Genomic DNA, 9,184 nt, shown 5'->3' with positions numbered 1-9,184 from the left:
CTGTATGTCCTCTTCCTAATCTTTTAAAATGTGTCAAAGGTTTTGGAGTTTTGATAATGAAAAAGGAGTCACTTTCTAATGCCTTCTCGATTTCTTCCAGAGAGAGAAATGAAAAAGCTTACGGCACCTGGGATTCCCAGGCGGTCTTCCATCCAAGTACTAACCAGGCCCTACTCTGCTTAGCTTCTGAGATCAGACGAGATCAGGCGGAGCCAGAGAGGTATGGCCGTAAGCAACTGTATGTCCTCTTCCTAATCTTTTAAAATGTGTCAAAGGTTTTGGAGTTTTGATAATGAAAAAGGATTCACTTTCTAATGCCTTCTCAATTTCTTCCAGAGAGAGAAATGAAAAAGCTTACGGCACCTGGGATTCCCAGGCGGTCTTCCATCCAAGTACTAACCAGGCCCTACTCTGCTTAGCTTCTGAGATCAGACGAGATCAGGCGGAGCCAGAGAGGTATGGCCGTAAGCAACTGCATGTCCTCTACCTAATCTTTTAAAATGTGTCAAAGGTTTTGTAGTTTTGACAATTAAATGGAGTCACTTTCTAAGGCCTTCTCTGTGTCTTTTACAAATAGAATTGAAAAAGCTTACGGCACCTGGGATTCCCAGGCGGTCTTCCATCCAAGTACTAACCAGGCCCTACTCTGCTTAGCTTCTGAGATCAGACGAGATCAGGCGGAGCCAGAGAGGTATGGCCGTAAGCAACTGTATGTCCTCTTCCTAATCTTTTAAAATGTGTCAAAGGTTTTGGAGTTTTGATAATGAAAAAGGAGTCACTTTCTAATGCCTTCTCGATTTCTTCCAGAGAGAGAAATGAAAAAGCTTACGGCACCTGGGATTCCCAGGCGGTCTTCCATCCAAGTACTAACCAGGCCCTACTCTGCTTAGCTTCTGAGATCAGACGAGATCAGGCGGAGCCAGAGAGGTATGGCCGTAAGCAACTGTATGTCCTCTTCCTAATCTTTTAAAATGTGTCAAAGGTTTTGGAGTTTTGATAATGAAAAAGGAGTCACTTTCTAATGCCTTCTCAATTTCTTCCAGAGAGAGAAATGAAAAAGCTTACGGCACCTGGGATTCCCAGGCGGTCTTCCATCCAAGTACTAACCAGGCCCTACTCTGCTTAGCTTCTGAGATCAGACGAGATCAGGCGGAGCCAGAGAGGTATGGCCGTAAGCAACTGCATGTCCTCTACCTAATCTTTTAAAATGTGTCAAAGGTTTTGTAGTTTTGACAATTAAATGGAGTCACTTTCTAAGGCCTTCTCTGTGTCTTTTACAAATAGAATTGAAAAAGCTTACGGCACCTGGGATTCCCAGGCGGTCTTCCATCCAAGTACTAACCAGGCCCTACTCTGCTTAGCTTCTGAGATCAGACGAGATCAGGCGGAGCCAGAGAGGTATGGCCGTAAGCAACTGTATGTCCTCTTCCTAATCTTTTAAAATGTGTCAAAGGTTTTGGAGTTTTGATAATGAAAAAGGAGTCACTTTCTAATGCCTTCTCGATTTCTTCCAGAGAGAGAAATGAAAAAGCTTACGGCACCTGGGATTCCCAGGCGGTCTTCCATCCAAGTACTAACCAGGCCCTACTCTGCTTAGCTTCTGAGATCAGACGAGATCAGGCGGAGCCAGAGAGGTATGGCCGTAAGCAACTGTATGTCCTCTTCCTAATATTTTAAAATGTGTCAAAGGTTTTGGAGTTTTGATAATGAAAAAGGATTCACTTTCTAATGCCTTCTCAATTTCTTCCAGAGAGAGAAATGAAAAAGCTTACGGCACCTGGGATTCCCAGGCGGTCTTCCATCCAAGTACTAACCAGGCCCTACTCTGCTTAGCTTCTGAGATCAGACGAGATCAGGCGGAGCCAGAGAGGTATGGCCGTAAGCAACTGCATGTCCTCTACCTAATCTTTTAAAATGTGTCAAAGGTTTTGTAGTTTTGACAATTAAATGGAGTCACTTTCTAAGGCCTTCTCTGTGTCTTTTACAAATAGAATTGAAAAAGCTTACGGCACCTGGGATTCCCAGGCGGTCTTCCATCCAAGTACTAACCAGGCCCTACTCTGCTTAGCTTCTGAGATCAGACGAGATCAGGCGGAGCCAGAGAGGTATGGCCGTAAGCAACTGTATGTCCTCTTCCTAATCTTTTAAAATGTGTCAAAGGTTTTGGAGTTTTGATAATGAAAAAGGAGTCACTTTCTAATGCCTTCTCGATTTCTTCCAGAGAGAGAAATGAAAAAGCTTACGGCACCTGGGATTCCCAGGCGGTCTTCCATCCAAGTACTAACCAGGCCCTACTCTGCTTAGCTTCTGAGATCAGACGAGATCAGGCGGAGCCAGAGAGGTATGGCCGTAAGCAACTGTATGTCCTCTTCCTAATATTTTAAAATGTGTCAAAGGTTTTGGAGTTTTGATAATGAAAAAGGATTCACTTTCTAATGCCTTCTCAATTTCTTCCAGAGAGAGAAATGAAAAAGCTTACGGCACCTGGGATTCCCAGGCGGTCTTCCATCCAAGTACTAACCAGGCCCTACTCTGCTTAGCTTCTGAGATCAGACGAGATCAGGCGGAGCCAGAGAGGTATGGCCGTAAGCAACTGCATGTCCTCTACCTAATCTTTTAAAATGTGTCAAAGGTTTTGTAGTTTTGACAATTAAATGGAGTCACTTTCTAAGGCCTTCTCTGTGTCTTTTACAAATAGAATTGAAAAAGCTTACGGCACCTGGGATTCCCAGGCGGTCTTCCATCCAAGTACTAACCAGGCCCTACTCTGCTTAGCTTCTGAGATCAGACGAGATCAGGCGGAGCCAGAGAGGTATGGCCGTAAGCAACTGTATGTCCTCTTCCTAATCTTTTAAAATGTGTCAAAGGTTTTGGAGTTTTGATAATGAAAAAGGAGTCACTTTCTAATGCCTTCTCGATTTCTTCCAGAGAGAGAAATGAAAAAGCTTACGGCACCTGGGATTCCCAGGCGGTCTTCCATCCAAGTACTAACCAGGCCCTACTCTGCTTAGCTTCTGAGATCAGACGAGATCAGGCGGAGCCAGAGAGGTATGGCCGTAAGCAACTGTATGTCCTCTTCCTAATCTTTTAAAATGTGTCAAAGGTTTTGGAGTTTTGATAATGAAAAAGGAGTCACTTTCTAATGCCTTCTCGATTTCTTCCAGAGAGAGAAATGAAAAAGCTTACGGCACCTGGGATTCCCAGGCGGTCTTCCATCCAAGTACTAACCAGGCCCTACTCTGCTTAGCTTCTGAGATCAGACGAGATCAGGCGGAGCCAGAGAGGTATGGCCGTAAGCAACTGTATGTCCTCTTCCTAATCTTTTAAAATGTGTCAAAGGTTTTGGAGTTTTGATAATGAAAAAGGATTCACTTTCTAATGCCTTCTCAATTTCTTCCAGAGAGAGAAATGAAAAAGCTTACGGCACCTGGGATTCCCAGGCGGTCTTCCATCCAAGTACTAACCAGGCCCTACTCTGCTTAGCTTCTGAGATCAGACGAGATCAGGCGGAGCCAGAGAGGTATGGCCGTAAGCAACTGTATGTCCTCTACCTAATCTTTTAAAATGTGTCAAAGGTTTTGTAGTTTTGACAATTAAATGGAGTCACTTTCTAAGGCCTTCTCTGTGTCTTTTACAGATAGAATTGAAAAAGCTTACGGCACCTGGGATTCCCAGGCGGTCTTCCATCCAAGTACTAACCAGGCCCTACTCTGCTTAGCTTCTGAGATCAGACGAGATCAGGCGGAGCCAGAGAGGTATGGCCGTAAGCAACTGTATGTCCTCTACCTAATCTTTTAAAATGTGTCAAAGGTTTTGTAGTTTTGACAATTAAATGGAGTCACTTTCTAAGGCCTTCTCTGTGTCTTTTACAGATAGAATTGAAAAAGCTTACGGCACCTGGGATTCCCAGGCGGTCTTCCATCCAAGTACTAACCAGGCCCTACTCTGCTTAGCTTCTGAGATCAGACGAGATCAGGCGGAGCCAGAGAGGTATGGCCGTAAGCAACTGTATGTCCTCTTCCTAATCTTTTAAAATGTGTCAAAGGTTTTGGAGTTTTGATAATGAAAAAGGAGTCACTTTCTAATGCCTTCTCGATTTCTTCCAGAGAGAGAAATGAAAAAGCTTACGGCACCTGGGATTCCCAGGCGGTCTTCCATCCAAGTACTAACCAGGCCCTACTCTGCTTAGCTTCTGAGATCAGACGAGATCAGGCGGAGCCAGAGAGGTATGGCCGTAAGCAACTGTATGTCCTCTACCTAATCTCTTAAAATGTGTCAAAGGTTTTGTAGTTTTGACAATTAAATGGAGTCACTTTCTAAGGCCTTCTCTGTGTCTTTTACAGATAGAAATGAAAAAGCTTACGGCACCTGGGATTCCCAGGCGGTCTTCCATCCAAGTACTAACCAGGCCCTACTCTGCTTAGCTTCTGAGATCAGACGAGATCAGGCGGAGCCAGAGAGGTATGGCCGTAAGCAACTGTATGTCCTCTTCCTAATATTTTAAAATGTGTCAAAGGTTTTGGAGTTTTGATCATGAAAAAGGATTCACTTTCTAATGCCTTCTCAATTTCTTCCAGAGAGAGAAATGAAAAAGCTTACGGCACCTGGGATTCCCAGGCGGTCTTCCATCCAAGTACTAACCAGGCCCTACTCTGCTTAGCTTCTGAGATCAGACGAGATCAGGCGGAGCCAGAGAGGTATGGCCGTAAGCAACTGTATGTCCTCTACCTAATCTTTTAAAATGTGTCAAAGGTTTTGTAGTTTTGACAATTAAATGGAGTCACTTTCTAAGGCCTTCTCTGTGTCTTTTACAGATAGAATTGAAAAAGCTTACGGCACCTGGGATTCCCAGGCGGTCTTCCATCCAAGTACTAACCAGGCCCTACTCTGCTTAGCTTCTGAGATCAGACGAGATCAGGCGGAGCCAGAGAGGTATGGCCGTAAGCAACTGTATGTCCTCTACCTAATCTTTTAAAATGTGTCAAAGGTTTTGTAGTTTTGACAATTAAATGGAGTCACTTTCTAAGGCCTTCTCTGTGTCTTTTACAGATAGAATTGAAAAAGCTTACGGCACCTGGGATTCCCAGGCGGTCTTCCATCCAAGTACTAACCAGGCCCTACTCTGCTTAGCTTCTGAGATCAGACGAGATCAGGCGGAGCCAGAGAGGTATGGCCGTAAGCAACTGTATGTCCTCTACCTAATCTTTTAAAATGTGTCAAAGGTTTTGTAGTTTTGACAATGAAATGGAGTCACTTTCTAAGGCCTTCTCTGTGTCTTTTACAGATAGAAATGAAAAAGCTTACGGCACCTGGGATTCCCAGGCGGTCTTCCATCCAAGTACTAACCAGGCCCTACTCTGCTTAGCTTCTGAGATCAGACGAGATCAGGCGGAGCCAGAGAGGTATGGCCGTAAGCAACTGTATGTCCTCTTCCTAATATTTTAAAATGTGTCAAAGGTTTTGGAGTTTTGATCATGAAAAAGGATTCACTTTCTAATGCCTTCTCAATTTCTTCCAGAGAGAGAAATGAAAAAGCTTACGGCACCTGGGATTCCCAGGCGGTCTTCCATCCAAGTACTAACCAGGCCCTACTCTGCTTAGCTTCTGAGATCAGACGAGATCAGGCGGAGCCAGAGAGGTATGGCCGTAAGCAACTGTATGTCCTCTACCTCCATCCATCCATCCATCCATTGTCAAACCGCTTATCCTGCACACAGGGTCGCGGGGGGGCTGGAGTCCATCCCAGCCAACTTCGGGCGATAGACAGGGTACACCCTGGATTGGTCGCCAGCCAATCGCAGGGCAACACAGAGACACACAACCATTCACACTCACACTCACACAACTACGGGCAATTTAAAGTCCCCAATTAACCTGATCCCCAGAGCATGTCTTTGGACTGTGGGAGGAAGCCGGAGAACCCGGAGAGAACCCACGCAGACACGGGGAGAACATGCAGACTCCACACAGAAAGGCCACTGGGCGGAATCGAACCCAGGACCTTCTTGCTGTGAGGCAACAGTGCTAACCACCGCGCCACCGTGCCGCCCTGTCCTCTACCTAATCTTTTAAAATGTGTCAAAGGTTTTGTAGTTTTGACAATTAAATGGAGTCACTTTCTAAGGCCTTCTCTGTGTCTTTTACAGATAGAATTGAAAAAGCTTACGGCACCTGGGATTCCCAGGCGGTCTTCCATCCAAGTACTAACCAGGCCCTACTCTGCTTAGCTTCTGAGATCAGACGAGATCAGGCGGAGCCAGAGAGGTATGGCCGTAAGCAACTGTATGTCCTCTTCCTAATCTTTTAAAATGTGTCAAAGGTTTTGGAGTTTTGATAATGAAAAAGGAGTCACTTTCTAATGCCTTCTCGATTTCTTCCAGAGAGAGAAATGAAAAAGCTTACGGCACCTGGGATTCCCAGGCGGTCTTCCATCCAAGTACTAACCAGGCCCTACTCTGCTTAGCTTCTGAGATCAGACGAGATCAGGCGGAGCCAGAGAGGTATGGCCGTAAGCAACTGTATGTCCTCTTCCTAATCTTTTAAAATGTGTCAAAGGTTTTGGAGTTTTGATAATGAAAAAGGAGTCACTTTCTAATGCCTTCTCGATTTCTTCCAGAGAGAGAAATGAAAAAGCTTACGGCACCTGGGATTCCCAGGCGGTCTTCCATCCAAGTACTAACCAGGCCCTACTCTGCTTAGCTTCTGAGATCAGACGAGATCAGGCGGAGCCAGAGAGGTATGGCCGTAAGCAACTGTATGTCCTCTTCCTAATCTTTTAAAATGTGTCAAAGGTTTTGGAGTTTTGATAATGAAAAAGGATTCACTTTCTAATGCCTTCTCAATTTCTTCCAGAGAGAGAAATGAAAAAGCTTACGGCACCTGGGATTCCCAGGCGGTCTTCCATCCAAGTACTAACCAGGCCCTACTCTGCTTAGCTTCTGAGATCAGACGAGATCAGGCGGAGCCAGAGAGGTATGGCCGTAAGCAACTGCATGTCCTCTACCTAATCTTTTAAAATGTGTCAAAGGTTTTGTAGTTTTGACAATTAAATGGAGTCACTTTCTAAGGCCTTCTCTGTGTCTTTTACAAATAGAATTGAAAAAGCTTACGGCACCTGGGATTCCCAGGCGGTCTTCCATCCAAGTACTAACCAGGCCCTACTCTGCTTAGCTTCTGAGATCAGACGAGATCAGGCGGAGCCAGAGAGGTATGGCCGTAAGCAACTGTATGTCCTCTTCCTAATCTTTTAAAATGTGTCAAAGGTTTTGGAGTTTTGATAATGAAAAAGGAGTCACTTTCTAATGCCTTCTCGATTTCTTCCAGAGAGAGAAATGAAAAAGCTTACGGCACCTGGGATTCCCAGGCGGTCTTCCATCCAAGTACTAACCAGGCCCTACTCTGCTTAGCTTCTGAGATCAGACGAGATCAGGCGGAGCCAGAGAGGTATGGCCGTAAGCAACTGTATGTCCTCTTCCTAATCTTTTAAAATGTGTCAAAGGTTTTGGAGTTTTGATAATGAAAAAGGATTCACTTTCTAATGCCTTCTCAATTTCTTCCAGAGAGAGAAATGAAAAAGCTTACGGCACCTGGGATTCCCAGGCGGTCTTCCATCCAAGTACTAACCAGGCCCTACTCTGCTTAGCTTCTGAGATCAGACGAGATCAGGCGGAGCCAGAGAGGTATGGCCGTAAGCAACTGTATGTCCTCTACCTAATCTTTTAAAATGTGTCAAAGGTTTTGTAGTTTTGACAATTAAATGGAGTCACTTTCTAAGGCCTTCTCTGTGTCTTTTAAAGATAGAATTGAAAAAGCTTACGGCACCTGGGATTCCCAGGCGGTCTTCCATCCAAGTACTAACCAGGCCCTACTCTGCTTAGCTTCTGAGATCAGACGAGATCAGGCGGAGCCAGAGAGGTATGGCCGTAAGCAACTGTATGTCCTCTACCTAATCTTTTAAAATGTGTCAAAGGTTTTGTAGTTTTGACAATTAAATGGAGTCACTTTCTAAGGCCTTCTCTGTGTCTTTTACAGATAGAATTGAAAAAGCTTACGGCACCTGGGATTCCCAGGCTGTCTTCCATCCAAGTACTAACCAGGCCCTACTCTGCTTAGCTTCTGAGATCAGACGAGATCAGGCGGAGCCAGAGAGGTATGGCCGTAAGCAACTGTATGTCCTCTACCTAATCTTTTAAAATGTGTCAAAGGTTTTGTAGTTTTGACAATGAAATGGAGTCACTTTCTAAGGCCTTCTCTGTGTCTTTTACAGATAGAAATGAAAAAGCTTACGGCACCTGGGATTCCCAGGCGGTCTTCCATCCAAGTACTAACCAGGCCCTACTCTGCTTAGCTTCTGAGATCAGACGAGATCAGGCGGAGCCAGAGAGGTATGGCCGTAAGCAACTGTATGTCCTCTTCCTAATATTTTAAAATGTGTCAAAGGTTTTGGAGTTTTGATCATGAAAAAGGATTCACTTTCTAATGCCTTCTCAATTTCTTCCAGAGAGAGAAATGAAAAAGCTTACGGCACCTGGGATTCCCAGGCGGTCTTCCATCCAAGTACTAACCAGGCCCTACTCTGCTTAGCTTCTGAGATCAGACGAGATCAGGCGGAGCCAGAGAGGTATGGCCGTAAGCAACTGTATGTCCTCTACCTAATCTTTTAAAATGTGTCAAAGGTTTTGTAGTTTTGACAATTAAATGGAGTCACTTTCTAAGGCCTTCTCTGTGTCTTTTACAGATAGAATTGAAAAAGCTTACGGCACCTGGGATTCCCAGGCGGTCTTCCATCCAAGTACTAACCAGGCCCTACTCTGCTTAGCTTCTGAGATCAGACGAGATCAGGCGGAGCCAGAGAGGTATGGCCGTAAGCAACTGTATGTCCTCTTCCTAATATTTTAAAATGTGTCAAAGGTTTTGGAGTTTTGATCATGAAAAAGGATTCACTTTCTAATGCCTTCTCAATTTCTTCCAGAGAGAGAAATGAAAAAGCTTACGGCACCTGGGATTCCCAGGCGGTCTTCCATCCAAGTACTAACCAGGCCCTACTCTGCTTAGCTTCTGAGATCAGACGAGATCAGGCGGAGCCAGAGAGGTATGGCCGTAAGCAACTGTATGTCCTCTACCTAATCTTTTAAAATGTGTCAAAGGTTTTGTAGTTTTGACAATTAAATGGAGTCACTTTCTA

The 9,184-nt window shown here is 44.8% G+C and overlaps 37 non-coding genes across 37 annotated transcripts; all 37 read right to left on the bottom strand.

Annotated features, from left to right (window-relative positions):
• Nucleotides 1–115: 115 nt before the first annotated feature.
• On the bottom strand, nucleotides 116–234 carry LOC144402755 (5S ribosomal RNA). The gene has a single exon (XR_013464691.1). It is a non-coding gene; the product is annotated as a 5S ribosomal RNA (ribosomal RNA).
• Nucleotides 235–351: 117 nt separating this feature from the next.
• LOC144402754 (5S ribosomal RNA) lies at nucleotides 352–470 on the bottom strand. The gene has a single exon (XR_013464690.1). It is a non-coding gene; the product is annotated as a 5S ribosomal RNA (ribosomal RNA).
• Nucleotides 471–586: 116 nt separating this feature from the next.
• Nucleotides 587–705, bottom strand: LOC144402752 (5S ribosomal RNA). Its single transcript, XR_013464688.1, has one exon. It is a non-coding gene; the product is annotated as a 5S ribosomal RNA (ribosomal RNA).
• A 117-nt stretch (nucleotides 706–822) lies between these two features.
• LOC144402751 (5S ribosomal RNA) lies at nucleotides 823–941 on the bottom strand. The gene has a single exon (XR_013464687.1). It is a non-coding gene; the product is annotated as a 5S ribosomal RNA (ribosomal RNA).
• A 117-nt stretch (nucleotides 942–1,058) lies between these two features.
• Nucleotides 1,059–1,177, bottom strand: LOC144402750 (5S ribosomal RNA). Its single transcript, XR_013464686.1, has one exon. It is a non-coding gene; the product is annotated as a 5S ribosomal RNA (ribosomal RNA).
• A 116-nt stretch (nucleotides 1,178–1,293) lies between these two features.
• LOC144402749 (5S ribosomal RNA) lies at nucleotides 1,294–1,412 on the bottom strand. Its single transcript, XR_013464685.1, has one exon. It is a non-coding gene; the product is annotated as a 5S ribosomal RNA (ribosomal RNA).
• A 117-nt stretch (nucleotides 1,413–1,529) lies between these two features.
• LOC144402748 (5S ribosomal RNA) lies at nucleotides 1,530–1,648 on the bottom strand. Its single transcript, XR_013464684.1, has one exon. It is a non-coding gene; the product is annotated as a 5S ribosomal RNA (ribosomal RNA).
• A 117-nt stretch (nucleotides 1,649–1,765) lies between these two features.
• On the bottom strand, nucleotides 1,766–1,884 carry LOC144402747 (5S ribosomal RNA). The gene has a single exon (XR_013464683.1). It is a non-coding gene; the product is annotated as a 5S ribosomal RNA (ribosomal RNA).
• A 116-nt stretch (nucleotides 1,885–2,000) lies between these two features.
• On the bottom strand, nucleotides 2,001–2,119 carry LOC144402746 (5S ribosomal RNA). The gene has a single exon (XR_013464682.1). It is a non-coding gene; the product is annotated as a 5S ribosomal RNA (ribosomal RNA).
• A 117-nt stretch (nucleotides 2,120–2,236) lies between these two features.
• On the bottom strand, nucleotides 2,237–2,355 carry LOC144402745 (5S ribosomal RNA). Its single transcript, XR_013464681.1, has one exon. It is a non-coding gene; the product is annotated as a 5S ribosomal RNA (ribosomal RNA).
• Nucleotides 2,356–2,472: 117 nt separating this feature from the next.
• Nucleotides 2,473–2,591, bottom strand: LOC144402744 (5S ribosomal RNA). The gene has a single exon (XR_013464680.1). It is a non-coding gene; the product is annotated as a 5S ribosomal RNA (ribosomal RNA).
• Nucleotides 2,592–2,707: 116 nt separating this feature from the next.
• LOC144402743 (5S ribosomal RNA) lies at nucleotides 2,708–2,826 on the bottom strand. Its single transcript, XR_013464679.1, has one exon. It is a non-coding gene; the product is annotated as a 5S ribosomal RNA (ribosomal RNA).
• A 117-nt stretch (nucleotides 2,827–2,943) lies between these two features.
• On the bottom strand, nucleotides 2,944–3,062 carry LOC144402741 (5S ribosomal RNA). The gene has a single exon (XR_013464677.1). It is a non-coding gene; the product is annotated as a 5S ribosomal RNA (ribosomal RNA).
• Nucleotides 3,063–3,179: 117 nt separating this feature from the next.
• On the bottom strand, nucleotides 3,180–3,298 carry LOC144402740 (5S ribosomal RNA). Its single transcript, XR_013464676.1, has one exon. It is a non-coding gene; the product is annotated as a 5S ribosomal RNA (ribosomal RNA).
• A 117-nt stretch (nucleotides 3,299–3,415) lies between these two features.
• LOC144402739 (5S ribosomal RNA) lies at nucleotides 3,416–3,534 on the bottom strand. The gene has a single exon (XR_013464675.1). It is a non-coding gene; the product is annotated as a 5S ribosomal RNA (ribosomal RNA).
• Nucleotides 3,535–3,650: 116 nt separating this feature from the next.
• LOC144402738 (5S ribosomal RNA) lies at nucleotides 3,651–3,769 on the bottom strand. Its single transcript, XR_013464674.1, has one exon. It is a non-coding gene; the product is annotated as a 5S ribosomal RNA (ribosomal RNA).
• Nucleotides 3,770–3,885: 116 nt separating this feature from the next.
• Nucleotides 3,886–4,004, bottom strand: LOC144402737 (5S ribosomal RNA). The gene has a single exon (XR_013464673.1). It is a non-coding gene; the product is annotated as a 5S ribosomal RNA (ribosomal RNA).
• A 117-nt stretch (nucleotides 4,005–4,121) lies between these two features.
• On the bottom strand, nucleotides 4,122–4,240 carry LOC144402736 (5S ribosomal RNA). The gene has a single exon (XR_013464672.1). It is a non-coding gene; the product is annotated as a 5S ribosomal RNA (ribosomal RNA).
• A 116-nt stretch (nucleotides 4,241–4,356) lies between these two features.
• On the bottom strand, nucleotides 4,357–4,475 carry LOC144402735 (5S ribosomal RNA). Its single transcript, XR_013464671.1, has one exon. It is a non-coding gene; the product is annotated as a 5S ribosomal RNA (ribosomal RNA).
• A 117-nt stretch (nucleotides 4,476–4,592) lies between these two features.
• Nucleotides 4,593–4,711, bottom strand: LOC144402734 (5S ribosomal RNA). Its single transcript, XR_013464670.1, has one exon. It is a non-coding gene; the product is annotated as a 5S ribosomal RNA (ribosomal RNA).
• A 116-nt stretch (nucleotides 4,712–4,827) lies between these two features.
• Nucleotides 4,828–4,946, bottom strand: LOC144402733 (5S ribosomal RNA). Its single transcript, XR_013464669.1, has one exon. It is a non-coding gene; the product is annotated as a 5S ribosomal RNA (ribosomal RNA).
• Nucleotides 4,947–5,062: 116 nt separating this feature from the next.
• Nucleotides 5,063–5,181, bottom strand: LOC144402732 (5S ribosomal RNA). The gene has a single exon (XR_013464668.1). It is a non-coding gene; the product is annotated as a 5S ribosomal RNA (ribosomal RNA).
• Nucleotides 5,182–5,297: 116 nt separating this feature from the next.
• On the bottom strand, nucleotides 5,298–5,416 carry LOC144402730 (5S ribosomal RNA). The gene has a single exon (XR_013464666.1). It is a non-coding gene; the product is annotated as a 5S ribosomal RNA (ribosomal RNA).
• Nucleotides 5,417–5,533: 117 nt separating this feature from the next.
• LOC144402729 (5S ribosomal RNA) lies at nucleotides 5,534–5,652 on the bottom strand. The gene has a single exon (XR_013464665.1). It is a non-coding gene; the product is annotated as a 5S ribosomal RNA (ribosomal RNA).
• Nucleotides 5,653–6,159: 507 nt separating this feature from the next.
• Nucleotides 6,160–6,278, bottom strand: LOC144402728 (5S ribosomal RNA). The gene has a single exon (XR_013464664.1). It is a non-coding gene; the product is annotated as a 5S ribosomal RNA (ribosomal RNA).
• A 117-nt stretch (nucleotides 6,279–6,395) lies between these two features.
• Nucleotides 6,396–6,514, bottom strand: LOC144402727 (5S ribosomal RNA). Its single transcript, XR_013464663.1, has one exon. It is a non-coding gene; the product is annotated as a 5S ribosomal RNA (ribosomal RNA).
• Nucleotides 6,515–6,631: 117 nt separating this feature from the next.
• LOC144402726 (5S ribosomal RNA) lies at nucleotides 6,632–6,750 on the bottom strand. Its single transcript, XR_013464662.1, has one exon. It is a non-coding gene; the product is annotated as a 5S ribosomal RNA (ribosomal RNA).
• A 117-nt stretch (nucleotides 6,751–6,867) lies between these two features.
• Nucleotides 6,868–6,986, bottom strand: LOC144402725 (5S ribosomal RNA). The gene has a single exon (XR_013464661.1). It is a non-coding gene; the product is annotated as a 5S ribosomal RNA (ribosomal RNA).
• A 116-nt stretch (nucleotides 6,987–7,102) lies between these two features.
• LOC144402724 (5S ribosomal RNA) lies at nucleotides 7,103–7,221 on the bottom strand. The gene has a single exon (XR_013464660.1). It is a non-coding gene; the product is annotated as a 5S ribosomal RNA (ribosomal RNA).
• A 117-nt stretch (nucleotides 7,222–7,338) lies between these two features.
• LOC144402723 (5S ribosomal RNA) lies at nucleotides 7,339–7,457 on the bottom strand. Its single transcript, XR_013464659.1, has one exon. It is a non-coding gene; the product is annotated as a 5S ribosomal RNA (ribosomal RNA).
• A 117-nt stretch (nucleotides 7,458–7,574) lies between these two features.
• LOC144402722 (5S ribosomal RNA) lies at nucleotides 7,575–7,693 on the bottom strand. Its single transcript, XR_013464658.1, has one exon. It is a non-coding gene; the product is annotated as a 5S ribosomal RNA (ribosomal RNA).
• Nucleotides 7,694–7,809: 116 nt separating this feature from the next.
• On the bottom strand, nucleotides 7,810–7,928 carry LOC144402721 (5S ribosomal RNA). Its single transcript, XR_013464657.1, has one exon. It is a non-coding gene; the product is annotated as a 5S ribosomal RNA (ribosomal RNA).
• Nucleotides 7,929–8,044: 116 nt separating this feature from the next.
• Nucleotides 8,045–8,163, bottom strand: LOC144399378 (5S ribosomal RNA). The gene has a single exon (XR_013461523.1). It is a non-coding gene; the product is annotated as a 5S ribosomal RNA (ribosomal RNA).
• Nucleotides 8,164–8,279: 116 nt separating this feature from the next.
• LOC144402719 (5S ribosomal RNA) lies at nucleotides 8,280–8,398 on the bottom strand. Its single transcript, XR_013464655.1, has one exon. It is a non-coding gene; the product is annotated as a 5S ribosomal RNA (ribosomal RNA).
• A 117-nt stretch (nucleotides 8,399–8,515) lies between these two features.
• Nucleotides 8,516–8,634, bottom strand: LOC144402718 (5S ribosomal RNA). Its single transcript, XR_013464654.1, has one exon. It is a non-coding gene; the product is annotated as a 5S ribosomal RNA (ribosomal RNA).
• A 116-nt stretch (nucleotides 8,635–8,750) lies between these two features.
• LOC144402717 (5S ribosomal RNA) lies at nucleotides 8,751–8,869 on the bottom strand. Its single transcript, XR_013464653.1, has one exon. It is a non-coding gene; the product is annotated as a 5S ribosomal RNA (ribosomal RNA).
• A 117-nt stretch (nucleotides 8,870–8,986) lies between these two features.
• On the bottom strand, nucleotides 8,987–9,105 carry LOC144402716 (5S ribosomal RNA). Its single transcript, XR_013464652.1, has one exon. It is a non-coding gene; the product is annotated as a 5S ribosomal RNA (ribosomal RNA).
• Nucleotides 9,106–9,184: the final 79 nt, after the last annotated feature.

The sequence above is a fragment of the Gasterosteus aculeatus genome, chromosome 2, assembly GCF_964276395.1.
Source record: "Gasterosteus aculeatus chromosome 2, fGasAcu3.hap1.1, whole genome shotgun sequence".
NCBI classification, from domain to species: domain Eukaryota; kingdom Metazoa; phylum Chordata; class Actinopteri; order Perciformes; family Gasterosteidae; genus Gasterosteus; species Gasterosteus aculeatus.
Note: the sequence above shows the minus strand (reverse complement) of the source record. Positions and strands in the feature narration are given on the sequence as shown.